Source organism: Mytilus californianus, unplaced genomic scaffold (assembly GCF_021869535.1).
Source record: "Mytilus californianus isolate M0D057914Y unplaced genomic scaffold, xbMytCali1.0.p SCAF_3, whole genome shotgun sequence".
Lineage (NCBI taxonomy): Eukaryota > Metazoa > Mollusca > Bivalvia > Mytilida > Mytilidae > Mytilus > Mytilus californianus.
Genome location: NW_026262679.1, coordinates 47,631,091 through 47,649,917, shown reverse-complemented (window position 1 = coordinate 47,649,917; position 18,827 = coordinate 47,631,091). Strand labels below are relative to the sequence as shown.

Genomic DNA, 18,827 nt, shown 5'->3' with positions numbered 1-18,827 from the left:
ATCTACTGTCTTGATAAATTATTGTATTATATTATACTTCACTGAATGATTGAAAATTATTAATTGCATAGCTCATGGTAACAGATAAGCTTTCTTGCCATTATACATAGATGGTAATGTTACCCGAAATTCATGCGAGAGGACATAACCACACAAAATATATGTATTTCCGTGTCTTCATTATTCATATTTAAAGTGTTATGTTGATATTCTTTTAAATCTACGCAGAAGAGATTAACAAAACGTTTAATATAAAGCTTACTTACTGATTGGTCAAATATGATTTCCGGGTCTATCATTTCACAAGGTTACCAATATATTTATTTAAACATCTGAAACAAGAAAACATGGCTTAACCATGATTAAAAACAAATAGCAAATACTTTGGTATATATTTTACATCTGTTTGCAAAATAGTAAAATGGTTTCGACTTATTAACCATTGACAAATAAGTTTTGTCTACTCATTGTTGACAAGCATGAAATCTTACTACGACTAATGGTGACATATGAGATAAAGCTTATCCTTAACAAACAATGGATTTCAAGTTGAACGTATTTTCAAATGTAAATTTGATAATAATCCTCTTCAGTTTTGGAATTTTCTTTTTTGGTTAATGGAAAACATATTATACAAATACACTTCTATGATGATTTTATTCATATACTCACGCACATCCCACTACTCTGTCAGCTACATACACAGCAAAGCATGATCCTCCATTCAAACAGGCTAATGTTTGTGTCTCGTTATCTGTACATTTTAGTCTATGATTTTCTGGAATTGTTTGGTTATTTACTAAGTATGTAAGTTTGCCAAGATTAGAATTTTCGGAACTTCTAATGCAAGCCTCTAGAAAAAATATAAAAAGTCAGATATAATTTCACAATTATAGATTTTCAGCATTTTTTTTATGACATAGAATTTGTATGGGTATTTTCATGAATTGTTTACAAGTAGTTGAAACAAATCATAATTGATCACTCTACAATTGTCTAAAACAGATATGTTACGTCAGGTAATAAAAATTATATAGCTTAATTAAGGCGACATTAGTTTACCGATGTTGAAATCTCGTAAATAGTTAAGGAAGAAACAAATCAAAGAAACAAGTAAACATTGGTGGATTCTCATGAACTCCAAACTGGTGCGCCAATTGATGAGAGTGATGAGAAAAAGCTCACTAGGCCTTTTAGGACAGATGAGCTTAAAAGGCATCTCAAAATCCAGAAAAGGTTATAATTTTCTGAAACAAAAAATGCATACAAAATTGAATTATCATGTTCCTTCTATGCCTTAAACATGGTCCAGGTGCACAGGTTTGTATGTACTCAGAGTAAATTTTGTGGTGTAAATACGGCCATATTTTTTAATTTCTTCTGATTAACCATTACATTCTTTATATGATCGGACGTGAACGCATATTCATACATTTCGTTTGAGCAAGGTATTTACTATCGGACGGGGGGAAGTACAAATAATTACTATATCTAATTAAGCAAACCACTTTGGCTATTGTTACGAGAAACACTACATTGACTGAAAAAAAGTGCTGATTATGACTGTAAAATAATTATTTTGAACCTTTTCTAAATTATGTGGCATCTGTAACTCGAATGATATCAGTCGTTATAATCCGCTGATCCCCGATCGAGGATACTTAAAACGAAAGTTTGACGTAATCGTATCTTTGGCCATACATTTTAGGTTCAATTTATCTAGAAAAATGATTCATTGCAGTAAAGAAAGTTCTGTATTTCTGTCTTGACACGGAATTTATTGTCAAAAGTGTGTAATTTTATATATGCAAATACTACTAAAGACTAGAGTATCTTTTGTGACAGAACCAGGAATAATTATCCATGAAATAACTTCGATTTCGAACGTTGGAAAGTTTTTTTTTTTTAATTTTCCTATAATAAATCAAATTTCAATAAAATATCATGAAGAAAATTGAAAGGAATCGGCATTTTTGTACCGTTCTGAGGAACAACTTTTCGTAAAAAATCCGAAAAAAATATCATTTATATCAAAATAATTGATGAGCTTTGTATTGTACATTTTTACCTGCATACATGGAGATCAGAATACTGTACAAAAGCAGTATTTTCAATAATTTCATGATAAGTTTTTATCTTTCTTCCTTTTTTAGGTCTGCTGAAATTAAAAGACAAGATAAATGCAGGTTACGAAATATGTTAAAAACAATGTTATGATCTAAAGACAAAGATAGTATAGAACTGCAGCGGATGATGAGAGGGATTGATGTGTGTAACATATCGTTTTGGTTAAGGTCTTGGTTCATATTTTTTTAAAGTGTAAAATGGTCATTTTAGATCATGTTAGTGATATTACAAGTGACCATTTTGCCTCAAATATCAAGATTGTATTTACCTATTCATTTATCAATAGAATTAACATAATTTTGAAAGCCTTGAGTAATGTTACTATTTACATTTTCAGGGGCCAAATAATGAATTGTATCGTACCTTCTCCTTTAATTATTCTGTTATGTATAAAAAAAAAGTTTATACCCCTCTTTTTTTTTGCCGCTTAATATTATGTCGTCTAAACAAGGTATGAATACATGTTATTTCATAAATATGTAATTTTATTTCACTATATCCAGCATATTCATAATGCAAAAATATAAAGATACTATTAACCTAACAATATGTAACACTAGTAGCCAAACATAAATACCTTATATTTGATAATTTTTTATCTTTTATTTGATGTGCTTAATGTGATTTATTGTTTGGGTGTCCTAAAATTTCATTTTGAAAATATATTCAAGAGTTTTATCCCAAATACTTGAATATCATTTACGACTCGTCATATATCTCTGATGTAGTTATTTTTAATCAAGTATAGACTATTTTTTGACAAGAGTAGCAGTATGCATGACGATGCAACACGATTTATGTGTTGTTTTTGTGTAATTCCTCGTGCATTCGTTGCATTACGTGTAAATTCACACGCAACCTTTCATTTCTACTGAACTTACCTTACAAAATTTCAGTTATTAACCTTCCATTGCATATCCAAAAGCTAATGAATAATTGTAATTGAAAGTGCATGAATTCAAAGAAGAATTATGGTTTTTCTGCTTAATCCACCCATTTAGTATACCTATCCGTGTTTATAAATGCAAGGTGAATTGATTACAAAAAAAAAGAGTTTTAAATGTCTACAATGACCTCTTATTTAATAACTAATCACGATTTTAAATACCACACATATTTTCCTTTTGAAGCTACACACCAAAATTATTTCATTCATAATGCTCACATACCAATTAACAAATAGAGCTTAAACCGGTAACTAGATATTCTTCAAAAATCCAGTGCAAATCTAGAAATCCTATCACAAAGACATAAGCACTCAACTTAATAATTTTCACCTTTTTTCAGAACATCATTCAGTCTTTATATTAATTCATAATATAATAGCTTCTAGATTCTTAGATATAAGCATATTTTTATATTGTTTATTAGAAAAAAACAGTAACTGCCCAACCCAAACAATTCAACTTCGAAATTTATCGAACAAGAGTTGTATTTAAAACATTTATTGTTTTGTGTAAAAATGATTATTAATTATCAGTTACGCTGTACAATAAGACGATGCAAAGGCAATACAAAAAAGCATTACATTACCCTATGCGAAGTACTGATTTACTGAAAGAAGAAATAGAGATGTAAGATACCAAAGTGATATTAAAACTCATTAATCGAAATAAACTGAAAAACGACTTGGCAAAAAACTTAAAAACGACTTAAAGACAACCAACATTACATAAAACACTACATAGCAAACTGAGCAACACTAATCCCATCAAAAACCGGGGATAATCTCAGGTGCTCCGGACGGGTAAGCAGATCCTGTTCCATTAGTGGCACCCATCGTGTTGCTCATGTAAGTACAAATCCGGTGATAAGTCTATTTCGGTAAGTCAAATTCGAGGAAAAGAGGACGGGATTATAGTTTTAAGTGAAGACACTTTTTATAATTAATTTTGGTCCCATGCCATTGTATCATGCTACATTATAAATTATATCCATCATGTATCAGAAATTGGAAACGATAACCAGCAATTCCACAAAAATTAAATTAGATACTTATAGGTTGCACTTCTGTAAATATAGACAATGCAATTTCCCATAGGAAGTCCTTTTACGGCTCAAACTGTGCCACTTTTAATATGAAGTTTCGTAAAAAATTATATGCTAGAATGGAAAGTTCATATGCACTACTTTTCACTTTGTGTCTTCCTCAGAATTCAATTTGGCCGCTATCCATGTGGATTTATACTAGTAACATTCCCATGTTATGTCTCTATGAGATGAAACATAGAGATCATATCGGGAAATCAGAAGGTAAACAAAACAAAATATCTGTGATTATTATATATCTCCACAAAAGAGGCGTGGTTTGTGAAACAGCTGTATTTACAAAGTGCAACCTATAGACTAAACCACAGTAAAAATTATAATAACACTTTATAAATGTTATAAACTTTATAAATATAATAAACTTTATCAATTTTATAAACTTTAAAAACTTAACTACAGTAAAGTTTTAATTTTGTTATTTTTCTTGAGTGTTCATATTATTTACCGACAGATAGGATATGACAAGTTTTTAACAATTATAAGAAAAATCAGAAAACACATTTTGTTATTCCAAATGATCAGTGAGTGACCAGACTAATCATTAGAAAATTTAAGATTATCAATTGCCCATTTTAACAGAATTTATGGAGTGGTTGCTTTATAAGAACGTCAATCTTCTCGTCTTTATAATTAACAACCACATCATTCTTTACAAGAGATATAAAAATGATTTATTGCAAAATATTCTTATATTTGTATGCATGTTCATGTAGTTAGATTATTTTTTTTAACCATCTCGATGGTCCCGCAGTAACTTGGTCGCCTCGAGTGTGGGTGGTCGTAGGTTGGAATCCCGGGCAGTTAAAACTACAAACGTAAAGACTTAAAAATTGGAATTTGGTATTTCTCCATTATGCACTTGGAATGTTTCTGGCATTTATAAATATTTGGAATTTAGTTGACTTGGAGTCATGATAATGTGTCCCGGATGGGCTGCTACCTTGTACAACAGCACTTTCTAAAATCTAGTTCAAAGCAGGTTTCATAGTCATGTTACATTAACATTTTCACGTCCAGTTATGCATTTATTATTTGAAACTGGAACATTAATCAATTCATCCATTTACCTGTTCATCTCTGTATTAAACTAAGAGTGACTTCTTTAATACTAAACACGCAACACTTTAGATCAGAGCAAAAACTGACTGGCCCTGAGTCAGAGTTATATCTTGGTAGAGTGATATGTTTCTCTGCAAACTACTAGTACTTTTTATGATCGCAGGTGAAATATTCGATATAATCTATCATGGTTCTACTGCAACTATTTTCGCTTTGTATGTTAATGAGTCGTTTAACTGTAACAAAAAAGGACCAAATGTAATAGAGGCGTATGTAATTTACAACCTTAACTAGAAATATAACAACATGTAACTGCACATTTTGCGTTAATATTTTGCTGTTAGATACTTAAGGGTATTTGATAATATGAAAAGATAAGAGGAAACATGATAAATTCATTGTTTCTTTATTTCAATTATGACATATTTGTTACGTAATTATTTTTTAACGCACAACTGCCATTATCGTAATCCTCTTAAATTCAGATTTATCTTTTGTCATTACATAAACATAGTTAACACAAAAATACATACACATCTGTCTCTTATCATATAGTTTGACCATATAGAATCATAATAATTGAATTCTTGTATTTTTGTCTTCTTTTGTCATATTCAAAAGAGATAAAGGTTCCATATTTTATACTTTGAATACAAAATAAGAGATCCACTACAACTAATATATATATACAAACATTCTATCAAATTTAAAGCCTCTGGATAAGGAACTATAGGAAAAGTGGACTACATAAAATGAAAAACATCCAATGTTGTTAGCCTAAAAATGGAAATAAAAAAACTGAACTCCAAGGTAAATTCAAAAAGGAATCAGTCTATGAAACATGACAAAAACAAATGTTCGACTATATTAACCAACAAAGCGTCACAACCCGTAAATTACACCAAAGTGTTCTAAATCCATCCGCAAACTGTGGTACACATTTGAACTTTTTATATACCAATATTTTACACGTTTAAAGACTACGCTGAAATCAATAGGAGGAGTTGATTACACAAATATGTAACCTGCTTTCTCCATACGCACATCCGACATATACCAAGTACTTAAGTTGGTTAAGCCGGGGGGAGCAATTCGTGCAACCGGGGCAATAACAAACATTATTACATTAACAGTATTTTTCCATATAGAGGAGTGCATTAACAGGGTGTAAATTAAGTTATTACTCTATCCATTCTCGCACTGACTACTGTTCATAGGAATAGCAGTGAATGAGAGGAGCTTAGACCAGTGCAATAAATTCTATCTCAGAAGTTGTTATTGTACTGTCTGGCTCCGCATCCATAGACTAGAAAACGAAGAAAGAATATAAAAGTGCAATATCATAGATAATTCAATTCTGATATAAGTTTACACTAAATTCAGACCCAAGAAATTAACAAAATATTAACTTGTTGGTAGGTCATTTACTTAAGGGGACTCGAACCATTTGGGGTTATAAAGAAATAACGTGTCCTTAAACAAAGATGCAATAGTGTTGAATATCAAATACTGTTATACCAAAACCATTGTTTAAGGGAGACCAGTTGGTTCTTGTTTTTTCTCCCTTCTTAGCGACACAGCAAGGTGTAGTTTCTACCTACTCATTTTGTGTTGTACAATTTGTGCCTGCGTTTATCGTATCCGAATAAATATTCCGAAAATAAATGTCACCGTTCAGTTCAGTCAATCTTTCAACTTTACACGAGGTTTATGTCCGTGAATTGATCATGCTGCAAATATGTGTCACTAGACGTTACTCAATCATTATGATTGAAACTTGCAATTTATCGAACAGGATTAACATCTTTCCCCAAGAATTTTCAGTGCGAGAACACTATTTGATAAATTATACGCTCTCTGGTCTGCAAACATGATTAGCAATCTCACGACAACAAATTCATTTACAAGCAGCGATATGCAAAACCTTCTGAAAACACCTGCTGGCATTTAAAAAAAAGTTTTGTTTTAACGCGAGCAATTATCAAATCTAGAAAACACAGTTGCTTTTCATTTGGCAGCATGTAACCACGCCTCATTTATTAATAAATTTGATGCACGCAAAGCTTCACTTCACTTATATTCGCTAAGCTTCACTCCACTTCAACATAAAGATTAAAATGAAATGGTATTTATCAAAGTTATTTAGAAATAAAAAAAAATGATATTAGTTCTATCTTGCATAAAAAGGGTATATAAAGTTCGTACGCGAATGACATAGTTTGCATGTTTGGTTTTGTATCTTTTATAGGGTTGTAAAAAGTAAAATTACAAAAATACAGAACTCCAAGGAAAATTCAAAACGGAAAGTCCCTTATCAAATGGCAAAATCAAAAGCTTAAACACATAACACGAATGGAAAACAACTGTCATATTCCTGACATCGTACAGGCATTTCCTTCTGCAGAAGACGGTGGATTAAACCTGGTTTTATAGCTACCTAAACCTCTCACTTGTCTGACAGTCGCATATAATTCCATTATATTGACAACAATTTGTGAGCAAAACAAACAGATATAATGGATAAAAATGTCAAAAATTGGGGTACAGCTGTCAACATTGTTTTATCATCTTAATCACTATAAAACAAACAACTAAGAAAAACAAAATGGTATATAGACACTCTATAGACAATGCACATAAGCAAAATGATATGTTTTATTTCCCGAAGTAAAATAATGTCCAGTCTTCATTTATACAAATTTTTAAGAAAAGTTCTATGGATTTGAAATTTGAGGTTTACCTGAAGGAATAATTTTATTTTTTGTCTTTGTTGGAATTCAAAACGACTATAAACCAACTTATGATTCTTCAGGATTTCCTCTTTAGTAATTGGCGTAAGTGTATGGATGTTGGGTTTTTTAGTGAATTGTCAACACTTTTAATCCCTTATTAAGCAGTTGATATGATGTGATGTTCAAGCAAGAAATATATTGTGTGAGGTGAGATTACTACAATTTTGTCAGTGATGTAGGACAAATGCTTAGCAATATCTGGGTAATGAAAACATATGTTACACGAGTTTACATGAACGTATATATCTTTCTATCACTATTTGTTTAAACGATTTCACTGCCTTGACCGTTTTAAAAAAATATCGTTTTTTGACGTTTTATCCTTTGTTTGGAATAGTGTCCGATTGAATCTATTGAATCTCTTCAACGTATATGTATTATAAAGTTGTGTATCTAGTTTTTGGATTTGGTATTTCGATCCTTCGGCTTACACCTTTCGTAGATAAGGGTCCCCATCCAGGATAATATGACAAACTGCGTTATTGATCGTTTAGTACAAAATGTATTAACAGAAATTAACAAAAAAAAGCGCGGTTTTTACGTTAATGCTGAAGTTGACGTGACAGAAAACGCGCGTTTACTGTTTGTGTCTATTACAATTTTGTGGTTAACGCATAATAAACGTGGCGTTTACATGAAGTGCACATGAGTTAACGCCGTGTTAACTCTTTCCTGTCGTGTACATGGTGTGTTTGGTCCGCACCCAACTGCAAATGTAATGAAAACTCGTAACAGATACACAGTAATCGTAAGCATAATGTCTATTTAATCTTTATCTGCGTTCTTCGTTTTATCATCGTATGAGGTTAAAGGTATTTCTGATGGATCGCTGTTTTGAACATCACCACTGTATAAGAAAACAAAACACAACGTATCATTTATTAAACTGTGTCTTGATGTGACTTCAATATAACATAAAGCACAGTGTTTTGATTTGCTTGCTCTCAAAACCTTACAAGACCTTTAGTGACGTTTGTCCCGAAAGAATAAATTTATCAAAGACATCAACAGAAATTACACTGTCGTAAATACGGCTGTTGACATAGACTTTCCTACAAATTTCTATAACGAGGTTTGTAACAGTTAAAAATGCATATTTTATAGCTTACAATTGGCTAGATGGAGACATAAAATGAATTTTCTATCATTTCTTGTATACTTCAGGAATATGGCAGATATGGCAGTTGTTATCAAATAGTTCGTTTCTATGTATGTTGGCGTTTGTTTTTGTTGCACTTCAGTGTTCATTTGTTTTCATCTTATAGTTGATGTGTTTCCCTTGAGTTTAGTTTGTAACCCGGATTTGTTTTTTCTCAATCGATTAATGACTTTTGAACACCGGTATACTACTGTTGCCTTTATTTATTCAAGAAACCACTACATAGTGTGAAAGTTGTGGTGTTCAGATGCAGATCTTAGTTCAGTCATTGAAATTTGGTCATCCACGATCGTTTGTTAGATAGAAGTGGCAGATTAAAATGTACCACATATTACTTTTCAAATTTAATGTTCTTGCCTAAAACAAAACTTTGTTGATAGCTTTGTCAGATGGTGCAAACTTAAAATCATTGCATATTTTTTTTTTTTTTTTTTTTTTTTTTTTTTTTTTTTTTTTGTCTTTTGGAAAATGTTGTTTGTGCTGTATTTAGACCCCTCTACCAAGAAATTTATTTTGCATGCACACGTATAAAAATTGCGGTTTTTATCCTACGCAATCATAGGTTTGAACGTTGTTTTCAATTTAGACTTGTATATATATATATATATAAATGAGAAATTGATAAATGAATATTCAAGTTTTAAATTATTAAATTTTGTCTTCTGATCAGTTTATATGTGGAAAGTCATTATAACAAAAAAGCTCACTTTATTTCAATTCCTTCTCTATTGGATCTGAAAAAAGTTATATCAATACATATATATTTTGGCAGTCTGATACGACTAAATTGTTTGATTGTTTTGTTTTGTTTATCTTCCTTGTTTTCAATTTTTAAAGGTTCATGTTAATAATTTTAAAATATGAAGCTGTTTATTTGAAAATTGATAATCTAATCCCTTTAATTTTCTATATATATATATCCTCAGAAGTGATAATTTTTCTTTCTGTACGTTAGTCAAAGCTTGTTCTGTTTCTCCCACATACTTAACACCACATTGTTGTGATTTTGAAAAATTTGATTTGTCGTTTTATTGGAAGCGTAGTTTAGGCCATAAACAATAATCGTAGTAGATTTAATAGTGGTTTGTTCTACTGAACGTGAAAAGGTTGCAAGGATATATATGTAGATGTAAATTAGTATTTCTAGTGAAAATAAGACCTACTGATGTGTTTCTTAAGTTTCAGTAAGAAAACCAAACTTACCTCTTCTTTGCACACTTTTTGTAAACGATTGCTAGAACAATAAAAAGTAAGAGGTAGCCTAAGCCTCCAAAACCTGAAATGTAGGCGATTTTGACTTCTCTCTGTCTTGCTGAAAATGCAAAAAAAGCATGCGCATAAGAAAAAATGATATTCAAGGCAGATCTTTTAATTTATCCTTATTTCTTTGAGACTTTGGGACAATTTAAGCTTTGTATATTACATACAAACATATGTCCATTCATAATGTGTGTATGTTGACACCTATACCTCTGCCGTGTGTCTGTTTATGTCGTTTAGGTGCTGTCTCATTAACATATACTCAACATCTTTTATTTATTAGCTGTATCCTATTCTGATCGGTTGGATTTACCCTTCCAATACATCTTGGTATAGTTTGTTTTATCAATTATTGCTTAATTGTTTATTACAATATATCACTGAATGATTGAACATCATTAACTACATAAAATGCTATAAAATCATCAAATATACAAGGCTTTTTATTAGTAATAGCACTAGGATCAAACGGTAAAAAATGCCAACTCAATTATTAAGTTAAAATGCTGTGAAGTTCAAAAAATATTTCAATAAAAGTTGTGCTAGTTTTTATTAATGAATTTAAGAAAAAAAAACATTATCTGGCTTCAAAAGGTAACTCGGATCCTTGTCAGTGTGGTTGCGGTATTTGACTGACTAGACAACGCAGAATATATATTCATTATAATTGCGTTTTTCTTTTTTTCATTTTTTTAGCTTTATGTAGATATTTTCCCCAAAGTTTGGAATTTACATGAATATTATTAATTAGAAATCAAGCTTACTGTCAGATTGGTCAAATATAATTTCTGGGTCTATCATTTCACATCGACTACCGATATATTTAGCAAAACATCTGAAACAAAAAAAATTGACTGTATATGAACGAAACCAATTAAAAATGCATTGATATATTTCAATAGTTCAAATTGGTAAGCAAAATCGTAATATGGCTTAAATTAATTCACGTAAAAAATAAGTTTTGCTTTTGTGTATTTGACAATATTATTCAATCTGTGGACAATTGATGCTATCAAATGAGGTAAAACTTATTATGATCTCTAACCGGATCTGAAGTTCATTTTTGGGTATCAATGTACCAAATGGAGATCTATGGACGCAGCTGTCTTGGTGAAGGGAACATGGCATAGAGAAGAAAAATGGTGGGTATCTGTGATTGGTTGTTATATTAGATAGATATTTTTTTTCTGGAAAAACTTCAGTTAAACATAGTTTTATTGTGAAATAATTAACCTAGGAATCAGAAGAATTTTGTTTATTAGTTGAGTTGAAGTGCTGAAAATTAGGGACATTTTTCTGCGGGATTGTCATGCGTTCTTGACAACCCCAAAATTCATCCGTAAAAGCCATTGGACCATATATATTTTGTGTGGCATTTCGATGACAATAAATTTTTCTTTCTTTTAGCACCACTTTCAAACACAGAATTTCTTTTATTTAGAAGAAATAAAACAAAAGGCTAACATTGTCGGCAATGGAAAACTATTTAGTACTTTGTATTCTAAATTCATCTTCTACTTACTTTCTGGTTCCCTTTTAGATAAAGGAATTGTATCGATTTAGGGGGAGGAAAATTTTATACAAATAAGTAGATACTCACGCACACTGCACTATTCTGTCTTCAACATATACAGCAAAGCATGATCCTCCATTCAAACAGGACAAAGATTGAGTCTCCTTGTCTGTACAATTCAGTCTATGATTTCTTGGAATGGTTTCATTATTTACTGTGTAGGTTATTTTGTCTAGGTTTGAACTGTCGGAACCTCTCATACAACCTTCTATAAAATGCAAAAAACTGTAATACCAAAACTCACAATTACTGTTTTAAGCATTTTCAATTGTATAAATCCTGCTATTTAGTTGCATTGCATCTTATAAAGAGAGTAGCAAGAGAAAAACAAACAGTAATTATTTATTGTCCTAGTAGCAAATACCAGATGGAGGCCACTACGTAAAGATAGGAGTTTGAAGCAAGACTCGTACGTGATATGCATTGTTTATATTGAATTAAAAAAATCAGTAGTGATAAAATCTAAAATTGGTTCAACTGAATTCTTATAAAAGTTTTATCATAGATAAGGCAACCAAAACTGAGAACGAAAAGATTACTTAAACAATGTATAGTTTTCACAATTGACAGCCAGCCAACTGAAGAAACGAAAGCAGCTTTCAGATTAAAATCAAATAAATATGAAATTCATGATTATCTTTTAGACTTTTTGCATGTAATTGAATATAAATACAAAGTGTATGAAACTTTTGGTTCGTCGAGTGATTTGTTAGCGGGAAAGCGATATCGGTAAACTCTTACTTAAAATATAAATAATATAATACCAGCTTACTAACGCAAGGTTACCTGTAAATATAAACATCAGACTGTAGCATGACGACAATAAGCTCAATAATGGCATGTTCCCTTCCCTGAAAATGTCACAATCATATTATGTAGAGAGAGTAAGATATAGGTTGAGTAAAACGACTGTTTTTATCTTGATTTAAATATTCAACATGTATATGCAATATAATATAAGAATAGTAACATAACAGTGATCGGCTACATAATGTCATATATAATCAAAAACAATAAGGTGCTAACATTTTAAAGCAATCACAACTTCAGTTTCTTACGTGCACAAGTATATTGTTCTTAAAGAAGTATTGAAAACCAGTAGGTTTAACAATATCTAACTAGATACTACAGCTTATCTAATTTTTTTAATGATAGTTAACACTATTTGAGAAAGGACGGGAGTCTTTTACATGTTCGAAAAATTTTTGTTACTAGTTTTTCAGAAAGTCATATTAGATACAGATTTTGTTCGTTGATTAAAAGTCTATTAACTTAGCTAAATAAGAGGATATAACTCAGATAATAAGGTTAATGAAAGTGCTGTGAATGTATCTTTTTTATTATGTGATAAGAAGTGTGGTGGCTATTTTTCTTTTGACTATCTAAAACATTTTATGAGATCACCACAGGTTTTTGATGGGGTCCGTGTTGCTCAGTCTTTAGTTTGGTTTTCTACGTTGTGTATTGTACACTGTTGTTTGTCTTCTGATCGTTTTTCATTTTTTTGCCATGACATTATCAGTTTGTGTTCGACTTATAAAATTGAATATCCCTTTGGTATCTTTCGCCTAACTTTTATAAGTGTTATCTTCTCATAAATAATTTCAAAATGCTTTCATTCCGTTTTCCCTTTAATCGTAAAATAATGCTTTTACCATATTTTTATCATTCCATCCGTACAACATATGAGAATTGAATAAAAACTGTAGCCTAAAAAAATGTTATGACGTATATTTTTTATTGTATTTTTAAAGTTGCCCAATATCAACTAAACTTTTACAGGTATAAACAAAGCCTTCATTTGTTTATATACACCGGTGCGATCTTTAAATGTCAAATGTATACATTAAGGTGTATATAGTATATTAATTTGTTTACCTAATTCTTAACATTCAATAGAATTCATTTGAAATATTTCGTTTGTCAATATGTTGATCGAGAGAGACCAAGATATTTCAAATAAATACATGTTTGGTGGCCTTGGGCTGTGTTCTGCTCTTTAGTCGGGTTGTTGTCTCTTTGACGTATTCCCCGTTTCCATTCTCAATTTTATTGTACATAAATCTCAAAATATATTTAACATGAAACCAAACATAAGTGAGTAATATTCGAACATTTTCTCTCTTCAATTGCTAGATGTGATTTATTGTTTGATTAATCCTAAATTTCATTTTTACTACCTATAACAAAATACAAATATTCTATTCTGACTAGTCTAATTCTGTTGATGTTTCTAGATTGTAGTTACTTTTTAACAAATATGTAGAATAATTTGCGGGAAAAAAGTTATATGAGACCATGCATCATGCGTCACATGCTTTTCCCCAGTCACTCTTCGTGGATTTACTGCATTTCGTATTTGTCGACAACCCCCAGTTTCTTTTCTAATAGACTTGCCTTAACAAGTTTAGCTAAACATACCTTACCTTCACAATTTCAGCTAAAAACTAACCCTTCCATACTAAAAAAGTTGAAATGTAATGAAAATTGCTTGCATTTCAGAAAGAGTTATTCCGTTCCGTGTTGAATTTAATAGAAAACAAATAGTTTAAATGTTTAAAATTACCTTGTATGTCAATGTGCTATATATTTAGCAATACATATCAATTAGAATACCACAAATATGTTCCCTTTAAATTAACACGAAAACTATTTCATTCATAATGCTCACATACCAGTTAACAAATAAGCTGAATACGGTTAATTTGTAGTCTTCCATATTACTGTGTTAATCAGGAAGATACATATGCGCTCCGTAAATTATTTTATATCACTTGACCTAATTTCAAAACAGCTTCCAATCTTTCTTGCTTTATATAAGTACTTTTAGATCTAAGCATGAATTTAAGATAATTGGTTTTTTTTCATTGTCACAACCCACGATTGGTCGATAACGAATTCCAGTTCAACTTCATAATATGTGAAACAAATATCTTCTATTAAAATAAAAATTATTATTTTCTGTCAAATGACTTTTTTCGCAATACTGCTGTACACTTAAATGACGAAACGATGCAGTACGTTCTGAAAATACAAAAAAGCAGCACATAACCCTAAACGAATAACCGACTTGTTAATGGAAAAATACGTAAAATTTTATTCTGGTCATATGTCATTACATCGTGCCAAATAAGAAATTTTTTTTTTCGCTGCGTTGAAGACCAATGCAATGGTGGCCTCGGGCTGTTTTCTGCTCTTTGGTTGGTTATTGTTTCTTTGACACATTCCCCGTTTCCATTCTCAATTCTTCATCGGAAATGTATCAGATTGTACAGTTATTTTGTAATAGTTGTTTTTTTAAAGGGTTCATATTATTCAACAAAAAATTTGATTTGCTAGTTCTTAACAATTACTGCTCGTGACAGATCAGAAAACGCATTGTATTATTCCCAGTGGGCAATGAGTAAAATTTTATTTATTTTTACAATTTATTATACTTTTAATGGTCACTCAATGAGAGTGTTAATGATTTGGTTATAATTGACAACCACATAATTTTCAACAAGAGATATGACAATGGTTTTGTGTTATGAATACGTATATTCCCTCAAGCAATAAATTTGATTATTTTCAGGCCCATTTTTGTGATATAAATCTTCACGTGTTTATGTCTTATACATCCTTGGTATTCAATAGTTTTGTTTTGAGCGTTCCGGATGAAGGTTAACCCAGGTTGATTCTTCGCTATGCAATTGGCTTTAAGGAGTAAGATCAAAGACTGATCAACTTGGAGTCATAATAATGTGTCAAGGTAGGTTAACATGTCTTCCTATGGACTAGAACCTTGGAACATATAGCCTTGAAAGGTCAATTATAAATTTGGGTTTACACATATATACATTACATTAATATGTCCGTCTCCTGATATTTGCCACTGGAAGTCAAACATCAATTCATCCATGTTTTTGTTTATTTTCTTAAGTGGTAAAGTTTACTGAAAATCCAAGATAAGAAGACCACCAATGGCGTGCCTTATCGAAAAATTAGAGTCGTCATATCTAATGTCGAATGCAGAGGCGACGGCGCGAAGTGGGAGAGGTCGAGTGGTCTCCACTGTAAAATATTTCAGTCTGTATGCAATTGCGTTTTTGCGTACGGGTTGTTATGCCAACATAACTAATAAATGGTTGCGAAGCCTCTCACGAACTAATTATGATATACGGCTAATTAAGCTACTGTGGTCTTTTCACCACCGTCTTTGCCTCGAGTGTGGTTAATAAAATAATCGAGGTCTTGTCAAATCAAAAATCGACTATTTCATGGCTAACACACAACACTAAAGAATAATGCAAAAACTGACAGGCTTTGATTCAAAAGAATACTTCTCGGTAGAATAATATGTCTCATTAAGAAATATTCATTCTTATTTGTGATCACAGTTGAAACATCCGACAGAACCAATGTTTCTACCGTCGCTGTATTGTCTTTCATGTTAATAGGTCGTCTAACCGCAACAAATAAACTAAGACGTATTTCATTTACACATCAAGGGGACAGAAAACTAACTGACACTTTTGTGAATATTTCACTTTAAGGTACTATAAATCTTTTAATAATATGAAAATAAAATAATTTTTTCCTAAAAGAGAGGCGAAAGATACCAAAGGGACATTCAATCTCATAAGTAGAAAATTAACTGACAATCAACAGTACACAAAATACAACATAGAAAACTAAAGAATGAGCAACACGAATCCCACCATAAACTGGGTGTGGTCTTAGGTGCTCCGGAAGGGTAAGCTCCACATGTGACACCTGTCCTGTTGCTCATGTTAGTACAAACCCGGTAATAAGTCTATTTCGGTAGGTTACATTCGTGGAGAACAGGACGGGATTGTAATTACGACAATTTGAACATATCCTATTCTGTGAAACGGATACTAGTATTCCATAACGACCAACCAACTCGTGACGGCGTCCGTAAAATTTACGAAGGGTTGATTTCAACTTCAACAGTTGGAAATCTTGCTTTAATAGCTTCCTTGTCAGCAGCAACCCTCTATCAAGGAAATCATGATACGAAATACAAGCCCTGGAATAACGTATAAACTGGGAGATATATACTCCATATGCAGGCACTGCTAGAATGTTGCTATATAAAAATGAAAAGTTCACAATTGGGAAGCTTATATCATCTCTTTTGTCGTAAAGATTTACTTTTAAACGACCCTCATTGTCAACTTTTAGATGTAAGTCAAGATATGAGGCAGACTTAACTGTATCTGTTGTGTCTTTTATTTAAAGTTCGTTGTGATAGATGCGTTCAACATAGTCAACAAACGTTGAATTATTTAGTGAGAGGACATGATTTATTAAGCGGAAAGTGAAGTAAAATAGTAATTCTAGCTTCTTTTTATAACATATCATATACGCTCTAAGGCCTACTAACTTTTTTGAAACAACAAATTAATTTACAAGTAGCCTAGTGAGATATAAATTCTTACTGAAAACATCTGCTGGTATTATCTAAAAACAAAAGACGTTTTTTTTTTTTTTTTTGTATACGTGGGTCATTATTTAATTTTCATTGGTTAGCGTTTTACCTTCGACAAGTGTTAGAACTGTAAATTTCAAATAAAGCCACGCCTTACTCATTAACAAATCTAATGCAAGCATATCTTCGCCTGCAGTCATTGAATATTTTATTTCGGAAATAGAACGCTATATATATATATATATAGATAATTTAGATAATTCAGCTAATCTGCAATCAATTCCATCTTCATGCCTAATATATAATGTACTATTTTACAACTTTAGATTCTACTGACGAGGAAAGGTAACACTAGGCCACCGAAAGATGAATTTTTAGTTCAGTCTAGGTGGCCGAGTGGTCTAGAGCGCTGGACACAGTGCAGGCGGTTTTGTCTCGATATCTCAATAGCATGTGTTCGAATCCCAGTGAGGGAAGAACAAAAAATTGCTTATATATATAACATAACGATACAATTACACGATAATTACCAAAGTTATTGGGCAAGCAAAAGTAATAACATTTGTTCTATAACGAATGAAGCAGGTTTATAAAGATCGTTCGAGAGTGGCATGATAATTTCGGATTTGTGTTTTATATTGGATTGAACATAAATATAAGATGTGGTATAATTGCCAATGAGACAACTCTCCACCAGAGTTCAAATGACATAAAAGTTAACAACTATAGGTCACCGCACGACTGCCAACAATGAGCAAAACCTGTACCGCACAGTCAGCTATAAATGACCCCGAAATGACAAATGTAAAAAAATTCAAACAAGAAAATGAACGTCCGATCTATGTGCAAAACAATGAACTAGAAACAAATATGATATATAGCAACAAACGACAACCTCTAAATTACAGGCTCTTGACTTGGGATAGACACATACAGAATGTGGCGGGGATAAACTAGTTTGAAGGCGCCAACCCTCCTCTTAACCTGAGACAGTGGTGTAACAGTACAACATATGAACAAACTATAAAAATCAGTTGGATACAAAGCAGAAATACATATAACAAAAACTCAGACATGACGTGGCAGGATACTTCCCTACAACAAAAAAGACACTAAGTTCAGATCTGAGAATACTCGCAGTTACTGACAGCTAGTTCAAATCCAATAACAACTAATTAAAAAATACCAAAAACATTAACCCCTGCTGCTGAAGACAAATAGTTCGTGCTCCACTAGTAACATTCGTCATCAGTCGTATTCAGTAATGTAACAATGTTACAATGAGGTGAGCAAAAGAAGGCGGGATTGCGGTTGTGTGGTCATCAGTAATAAAAATAAATTATAACGGTCAAATATCTCATGATAACTATAAAA

The 18,827-nt window shown here is 31.6% G+C and overlaps 1 protein-coding gene and 1 long non-coding RNA gene across 15 annotated transcripts in view; both read right to left on the bottom strand.

Moving 5' to 3' along the window:
• The window catches only part of LOC127734719 (uncharacterized), a 147,526-nt gene that overhangs the window by 90,129 nt on the left and 38,570 nt on the right, over positions 1 to 18,827 (bottom strand). For 2 of the 14 annotated variants that reach the window (XR_007997713.1, XR_007997707.1), the window contains exon 4: positions 263 to 332. The exons of 7 other annotated variants lie outside the window; for them this stretch is intronic. The gene's annotated coding sequence lies outside the window, so the exon portion shown is untranslated. Of the gene's footprint in view, positions 1 to 262; positions 333 to 672; positions 854 to 2,068; positions 2,159 to 3,008; positions 3,332 to 18,827 lie in introns of those variants that run through there. 5 more of the 14 variants (XR_007997716.1, XR_007997710.1, XR_007997715.1 and 2 more) reach the window with 4 other exon arrangements.
• LOC127734729 (uncharacterized) lies at positions 12,050 to 14,595 on the bottom strand. The gene is made up of 3 exons (XR_007997723.1): positions 14,446 to 14,595; positions 12,806 to 12,870; positions 12,050 to 12,227 (listed from the first exon to the last, which is right to left on the bottom strand). It is a non-coding gene; the product is annotated as an uncharacterized LOC127734729 (long non-coding RNA).